Source organism: Suricata suricatta, chromosome 2, assembly GCF_006229205.1.
Source record: "Suricata suricatta isolate VVHF042 chromosome 2, meerkat_22Aug2017_6uvM2_HiC, whole genome shotgun sequence".
NCBI lineage: Eukaryota > Metazoa > Chordata > Mammalia > Carnivora > Herpestidae > Suricata > Suricata suricatta.
The window spans coordinates 116,358,474-116,366,876 of record NC_043701.1 but is presented as its reverse complement, the minus strand read 5'-3'; positions in this window follow the sequence as shown (position 1 = coordinate 116,366,876).

Here is an 8,403-nt window from a genome sequence, read left to right as displayed (position 1 = left end):
ACTATTTTCTCATAATCATTTGTATATCTATTGGTTTTTATTTTCACTTCTGATTTTATTTTTTGAGTCCTCTCTTTTTGATGATGAATCTAGATAAAAGTTGATCAATTTTATTAATCTTTTCAAAGAACCAGCTCTTGCTTTCATTGATCTTTTATATTATTTTGTTTCTTTACATGTTAGGTTTTTTGTTTGAGATTTTGCTTGTCTCTTGAGATAGGCTTGTCTTGCTATAAATTCCCTGTTAGAATAGTTTTTGCTGTGCCTCAAGGATTGTTTTTTTGTTGTTGTTTACTTATTTTTGAGAGAGACAGAGTGTGAGTGGGGGAGGAGTAGAGAGAGGTAGGAAGACACAGAATCTGAAGCAGTTTCCAGGCTCTGAGCTGTCAGCACAGAACCCGATGTGGGACTTAAACTCATGAACTATGAGTTCATGATCTGAGCTGAAGTCAGACATTTAACTGACTGAACCACCCAGGTGCCCCTATGCCTCAAAGATTTGGGGCCATTGTGTTTCTATGTTCATTTATCCCCATGTATTTTTATCTCCTTTTTGATTTCTTGGTTGACCCATTCATTGTTTAGTACCATGTTGTTAGCTTTCATGTATTTGTGTTATTTCCATATTTTTCCTTGCAATTGATTTCTAGTTTCATACTGTTGTGGTAGGAAAAATGCTTATTATGATTTCAGTTTTCTTAAAATTTAAAAAAAGTTATATTTTTTAAAGTTTATGTATCCATTTTGAGACAGAGAGAGAGACAGAGCGAGCACACAAACAGGGAGGGGCAGAGAGACAGAATCCCAAGCATGCTCCATGCCATCAGTGCAGAGCCCTATGTGGGGCTCAAACTCACAAACTGTGAGATCATAACCTGAGCTGAGATTAAGAGTGAGATGTTTAACTGCATCATTCAGGTATCCCTCAGTCTTCTTAAATTTGTTGATACTTTTGGCTTACCGTGTGATCTATCTGGGAGAATGTTCCATGTGCACCTGAAAAGAATACGTATTCTGTTTTTGGATGGAATGTGATTTGTATACCTGTTAAGTCCCTCCTTTCTTATGTGTCGTTCAAAGCTGCTTTTGCCTTTTGGTTTTCTGACTGGATGATCTATCGACTGATGTAAGTGGAATTTTAAAAACCCTTACTATTATTGTTTTATTGTCAGTTTCCCCTTTATGTTTGTCAATATTTGCTTTCTGTATTTAGGTGTTCCTATGTTGGGTACATATATATTTATAATTATTCTATCCTCTTGTTGGATTGACCCCTGAATCATTATGTCATGTCTTTTTTTGGTGTCTTGTTACAGTCTTTGTTTTAAAGCCCATTTTGTCTAAGTATCACTATTGGTTTTATTTCTTTATTTTTTTGTTTCCATCTTCATGGAAGATCCTTTTCCATCCCTTCACTTTCAATCTGCATGTGTCTTTCAGTCTGGAGTGTTTTCTAGGCAGAATGTGGATGAATCTAATGGTGTATGTGTGTGTTTTTGTGTGTGTGAGGGAGAGTGGGCACAAGTGAGTGAGGGGTGGGGGAGGGAATCTCATAAAAGTCAGGGAGAGAGAGAGAGAGGAAGGGAGGGAGGGAGAGAGAGAAGCAGGGCTTGTGCTTACCCTATAGGGACTTGAACTCACAAACCATGAGATCATGACCTGAGCTGAAGTCAGATGCTTAACAACTAACTGAGTCACGCAGACACCTGAGTCTTATATTTTTATTCATTCTGTCATCCTATGCCTTTCACTGGAGTTCATAGTCTGATTACATTTAAATTAATTATTGATAGGTATATAATGATTGCCATTTTGTTGGTTTCTGATTGCTTTTGTAGTTCTCTGTTCCTTCTCTTGCTCTCTACCCTTGTGGTAGGTGACTTTCTCTAATGTTATGCTTTGATTCCTTTTTCTTTATATTTTTGTGTATGACTAATTATTGTAGATATTGACAAACTACATTGTTTTCTAACTTTTATACTAGCTTTAATAGTGATTGATCTATTAATTACCGTTAATATATGTTTGCTTTTACCAATGAATTTTTTAAAATTTCATTATATTCTTATTTCAGTTATGGCTTTTTCTTTTTTGCTGAAAGAATCCCCTTACCCAAAAAAAAAAAAAATTCCCTTAACATTTCTTGTCAGGTTGATTTAATTTTTGTTTGTATGGGAAAGTATTTTTCCTGAATTCTAACTGATAACCTTGCTGGGTAGAATATTCTACATTCCAGTTTTTCCTTCCAGCACTTCAAATATATCATCCTGATCCCTTTGGGACTGCAAAGTTTCCATTGAAATATCCGCTGTCAGCCTTATGGTTTTTTTCCTTGTACATAATAAATGTCTTTTGCTGGTTTTAAGAACCCTTCTTTTAGTTTTGCCACTTTAATTAATATGTGTCTTGGTGTGGATATCCTTGGATTCAATTTATTTAGGGTTCTTGTGCTTCTTGGGCTTTGATGTCCATTCCCTTCCCCAAATGAGGAAGGTTCTCAGCTATGGTTTCTTCAAAGAAGTTTTCTGACCTTTTCTCTCTTCTCCTTTTGAGATTCCTATAATGTGAATGTTAGTACACTCATGCTGTCTGAGAGACCCCTTAACCTGTCCTCACTTTTAAAAATCTTTTTTTCTTTGGCCACTCATCTTGGATGGTTTCCAGCACACTGTCTGCCAGATTGCTGATCCATTGCTCTGCATCCTCTAATCTGCTTGATTCTGTCAACTGTATTTTTTATTTGAGTTATTGTATCCTTCAGCTTTGATTGGTTGTTTTTAATGTTCTCTCTTTGGTCAAGTTCTTACTGAATACACCCACTCTTCTTTCAAGTTCACTGAGCATCATTATGAGCATTACTTTGAAATCTTTATCAGGTAGAATGTTTACCTTCATTTTGTTTAGTTCTTTCTTTGGGAGAGGTGTTGTCATATTTTTTCATTTGGAACATATTCCTCCCTCTCCTCATTTTGTCTAATTCTCTGTGTTTGTTTCTATGTATCAGGTAGGTCAGCAATGGCTCCCAGTCTTTAACATAGTAACCTTATGTAGAAAGTGTCCTGTGGTGTCCAATAGCTTAATCCCCTATGGTCACCAGATTGAGGCACTCCAGAGGTATTTCCTCTTCATGCTGCATGCATTCTTCTGTCATGACTGGGCTGAGCTGTTGGGCAGTGCTGGGTCTCGGCCTGGCTGTCATCAGTGACCAGCTGCAAGTACCATGTACACACTGGCGGGCTGGCTGAGTGAGAGGTCTGGCTATACTTCCTCTGAACATGCTGGGAGGTGGAGTTAACCCCTGCTTCATGTGGCTGAGAGGCCTGGCTGCATCCACTTGGGGTGTGTAGGTCGGTGGGGTTCCCTTCCCTCCCTGGGGCAGTAATCACTTTGGAAGGGCAATAGTCATGTTCAGGGCTGCCTGCTGGATGCGGCAGGGAGGTAGTTGCCTTGGGACTGAGGCTGCTCTCCAGGTGCAGTGGGGTGGAAGCCTCTTCGGTGGGGAATGTGCTAGGGGGGCGGTTTGGGTAGGGTGGTCCCCAGGGGAATGCTGAGGTGGGGCAAGCAGTGTTCACAGAGTAGAAGGAGAGAGTTGGAACCAGCTCCTATTAGCATCACCCAACCTACACTGAGGAAGAGGCCCACTCCCCACCCAAAAGGCCCCTGTTAGCACTTTTCTTCCCAGAGAAAGTCCTTACAAATTGATGCCCCTCTGCTGTGCATGCACTCTAAAATTAGTTCAGGGGAGCAGAAAGATGGGGGAGCAGTAAGGAGCCCCATTACCTCTGTCCTCCGGCAATTATCAAACTGAGAAGAATTAAAAGCCACAGTTTTCTGATCTCCAAGAATGGAGGTGTGCAGACAGACCCTTTATCAACAGTAGTCTCATGGATGTTTGAGTGAGTGGAGCCCAAAGTGGAGCAGGGAGACAAAGTGCCTAGAGGCTTGGCGCTGGGCCTGCAGAAACCCGTGTGTCCACAGGCACACAGTTCCACGGACAGCTGCGCGGGCAGGGCGGTTGTGAGTCCAGAGGCGCACAGACCTTCGGAGCCGCTGGTGGCACTACTGGCAGGGCAGTGGAGAGACCAGCGGAAGAGAAGTAGAGGCTGAATCGCTCATAGCATAATCTCTGGAGAGGGGAGACCTCGCCGGGGACTGAGAGCCCCTGGGTGCAGAGAGAGAAATCCGTCCCCCTCAGTGGGCTTGTTCTCCCTTGGGGCCAGCAGCTCGCTGACTTCAGGTGGAGCCAGGGGAAAAATCTGACTTCACAATCCCTCTACTCAATCCCAGCCAAAAAGTCATCCACCTGCAGGAGATTTTAACTGTGGTGGCAATATTGAGTGTGTGGTCAAGGATTTAGAAACCGGGCAGAACTTAAAAAACAGAAACAATTAGACCCACCCGAGGCACAAGGAGATTGGACTCAAGAGAGAGGTTGTCAATGCATGGTCTGAGAGGGGCGCTGGGCGCCGCCGTTCTTCTCCCCGCATCCACTAAGATGGGGCCTTAGAGAGCAGCCCCTGAGACCCCCACCTACCTACAGCAAGCCACACCCATCTGCTCTGGAGAGCTGCTGTGCTTTTGTTTATTATTTTTAATTGTTTTTTTCCCCTTTTTTTCTTCATATTTTTATTATTTAATTCCCCCCCCCATTTTCTCTTTCCTATTTTACTATTTCCTTCTTTTCTCCCTTACCCCCTGGAGACTGGGGAAGACCAACATTTAGGCACTGCTGTGCTTAGATCAACCCTTACCATCCAGATAGTTTTTCCTTTATCTCATCCTTATCTCCCCGCTCCACAGGTTTTAAGCTCTCAGACTGTCCTTTATCTCTGACTGTCAATGTCCCCCTCCCCACCTGCCTTTTTCTTTTCTTTTTTTTCCTTTTTCCACCTTCTCATTTCTTTCTTGTTCCTTTGTTTCTTTCCCCTTTTGGTTTGCTTCTTTACTTGTTCTGTCAGTACATTTGTGTGCTTGTGTTCTCTGTGTGTTTGTCTGTCTGTTTTCCTTTTCAGGGCTACCTCAAGAAACAACCCAAAGCACACATAGTGGAAAGTCCCAAATATTGCTGAGTAGGGAAATAAATTAATCAGAGGCATAACAAGAGAAACCGAGAGACACCATTAAAAGAACATCTCTTGAAACAACAGATCCTACAGAAACAACAGTCAAAGAGCCTCCTTCAATAAAGAAATATTAGTAGACACACAGTGCAGAATGAGCTTTTAAAACTGATAGACAGCTAGCCAAATGAAAGAACTCTCCTCTAAAGAAACTCGAGGAAGAAATCACAGCTACAGAACTGCTCAAAACAGACATAAACAACTTAACTGAACAAGATTTAGAACAATTCTCATAAAATTAATCACTGGGCTTGAAAATCCATCAGAGAGGCTATTGATACACAGATTAGGGAACTTCAAAATAGCTGTGATGAGTTAAAAAAAAAAAAGGTTATAAATGAGGTGAATAATAAAATGGAGGCTACCACTGCACGGACTGAAGAAGCAGAGAGGAGAATAGGTGAATTAAAAGACACAGTTATAGCAAAAGAGGAGACTGAGAAAAAGAGAGAGAAATTGACACAGGAGTACAGAAGGAAAATCAGAGACCTGAGTGATACAATCAAATGGAACAATGTCCATATCATAGGAAATCCTGAAGAGGAAGATAAAGGCAGAGGTCCTGAAGGGGTGCTGGACCAAGTTATACATGAAAACTTCCCCAATCTGGGGAAAGAGAAAGACACTGAAATTCAAGAGACATACAGAACTCCCTTAAGACATAATGTAAACCGACCTTCAACATGACATATCATAGTGAAACTGGCAAAATATAAAGATAAAGAGAGAATTCTGAAAGCAGCTAGGGAGAAAAGGGCCTTAACATAAAAAGGGAAACCTATCAGAGTGGTTACAGATCTATCTACTGAAACTTGGCAGGCCAGAAAGGAATGGCTGGAAATCATCAATGTGATAAACAGGAAAAATATGCAACCAAGAATTCCTTATCCAGTGAGCCTGTCATTCAAAATAGAAGGAGAGATAAAGATGTCCCCAAATAAATAAAAGTTGAGAGAATTCATCACCACTAAACCAGCCATACAAGAAATCCTAAGAGGGACTCAATGAGAGAAAGGTAGCAAGGAATATAAGACAACAGAGACATCAATACACACATGAATCTTACAGAGAACACAATAAATCTAAACCTACATTTTTCAATAATAACACTGAATGTAAATGGACTGAATGCTCCAGTCAAATGACACTGGGTAGCAGAATGGATCAAAACCCAAAATCCAAGAGACTCACCTTAGACCTGAGGACATCTTCAGATTGAAAGTAAGGGGATGGAGAAATATCTACCATGCGACTAGATGCCAAAAGAAAGCTGGAGTAGCCATACTTATATCAGACAAACTGGACTTTAAAATAAAGGCAGTAACAAAAGATGAAGAAGGATATTATATAATAATTACAGGATCTGTACATCAGGAAGAGCTAACAATTATAAACATTTATGCACCAAATTCGGAAGCTTCCAAATACAAAAAACAACTAATCACAAACAGAAGCAATTTTATTGATAAGAATGTGCTAACTGCAGGGGACTTTAATACCCCACTTACAACAATGGATAGGTCAACCAGACAAAAAAACTAAAGAAACACTGGACCTGAATGGCACACTGGAGCAGATGGAATTAATAGATATATTTAGAACTCTGCATCCTAACACTAGGGAATTCCCTTTCTTCTCAAGTGCACTTGACACATTCTCCAAGATAGATCACACACTGGGTCATAAAGCAGCCCTCCATAAATACAAAAGAATTGAGATCATACCATGCACACTTTCAGATCACAATGCTATGAAACTTGAAATCAACCAAAGGAAAAAGTCTGGAAAACCTCCAAAAATGTGGAGGTTAAAAACTACCCTACTAAAGAATGATTGGGTGAACCAGGCAATTAGAGAGGAAATTAAAAAATATATGGAAATGAATGAAAAGAATACAACAGTCCGAACTCTCTGGGATGCAGCAAAGGCAGTCCTAAGAGGAAAGTTCATGGCAATCCAGGCCTATTTCAACAAACTAGAAAAAGTGAAAACTCAAAACCTAACAGAGCACCTAAGGAAACTAGAAAGGGAGCAGCAAGAGCACCCCAAACTGAGCAAAAGAAAATAATGAAGATCAGGACAGAATTAAACAAGATAGAATCCACAAAAACAATTGAACAGATCAATGAAACCAAGAGTTTGTTTTTTGAAAAAATAAAATTGATAAACTTGTAGCTAGGCTCCTCAGAAAGAAAAGAGAGAACACTCAAATAGACAAAATCATGAAGGAAAATGGATCTATTACAATAGATTCCTCAGAAATACAAGCAATCATCAGATATTACTATGAAAAATCATATGCCAACTAACTGGACAATCTAGAAGAAATGGACAAATTCCTCAATGCACATGCACTACCAAAATTCAAACGGGAAGAGATACAAAATCTGAACAGACCCATAACCAGTGAAGAAACCAAATCAGTTATCAAAAAACTCCCAATGAATAAAAGCCCAGGGCCGGATGGATTCCCAAGGGATTTCTACCAGACATTTAAAGCAGAGTTAATGCCGATCCTTCTCAAGCTATTCCAAAAAATAGAAATGGAAGGAAGACTTCCAGACTCATTTTACAAAGCAAATATCACTTTGATTTCTAAGCCAGGCAGAGACCAAACAAACAAACAAAAAGAAATACAGGTCAAAATCCTTAATGAATACAGATGCAAAAATACTCAACAAGATACTAGCAAATTGAATTCAACAGCATATAAAAAGAATTATTCATTATGATCAAGTGGGATTCATTCCTGGGTTACAAGACTGGTTCAATATTTACAAATCCATCAATGTGATACATCACATTAACAAAATAAAAGAAAAAAACCATATGATCCTGTCGATAGATGCAGAAAAAGCATTTGACAAAGTACAACATCGCTTCTTAATAAAAACCCTCGAGAAAGTCGAGATAAAAGGAACTTACTTAAACATCATAAAAGCCATTTATGTAAAGCCCACAGCCAATGTTATCCTCAATGGGGAAAAACTGAGGGCTTTTCCCCTGAAATCAGGGACACGACAGGGATGTCCACTCTCATCACTGTCGTTTAACATAGTGTTGGAAGTCCTAGCATTAGCAATAAGACAACAAAAGGAAATAAAAGGCATCAGAATTGGCAAAGAAGCCAAACTTACACTTTTCGCAGATGACATGATACTCTACATGGAAAACCCAATCGACTCCACCAGAAGCCTTCTAGAAGTGATCAATGAATTCAGTAAAGTTGCAGGGTACAAAATCAATGTAGAGAAATCAGTTGCATTCCTATACACCAAAAATG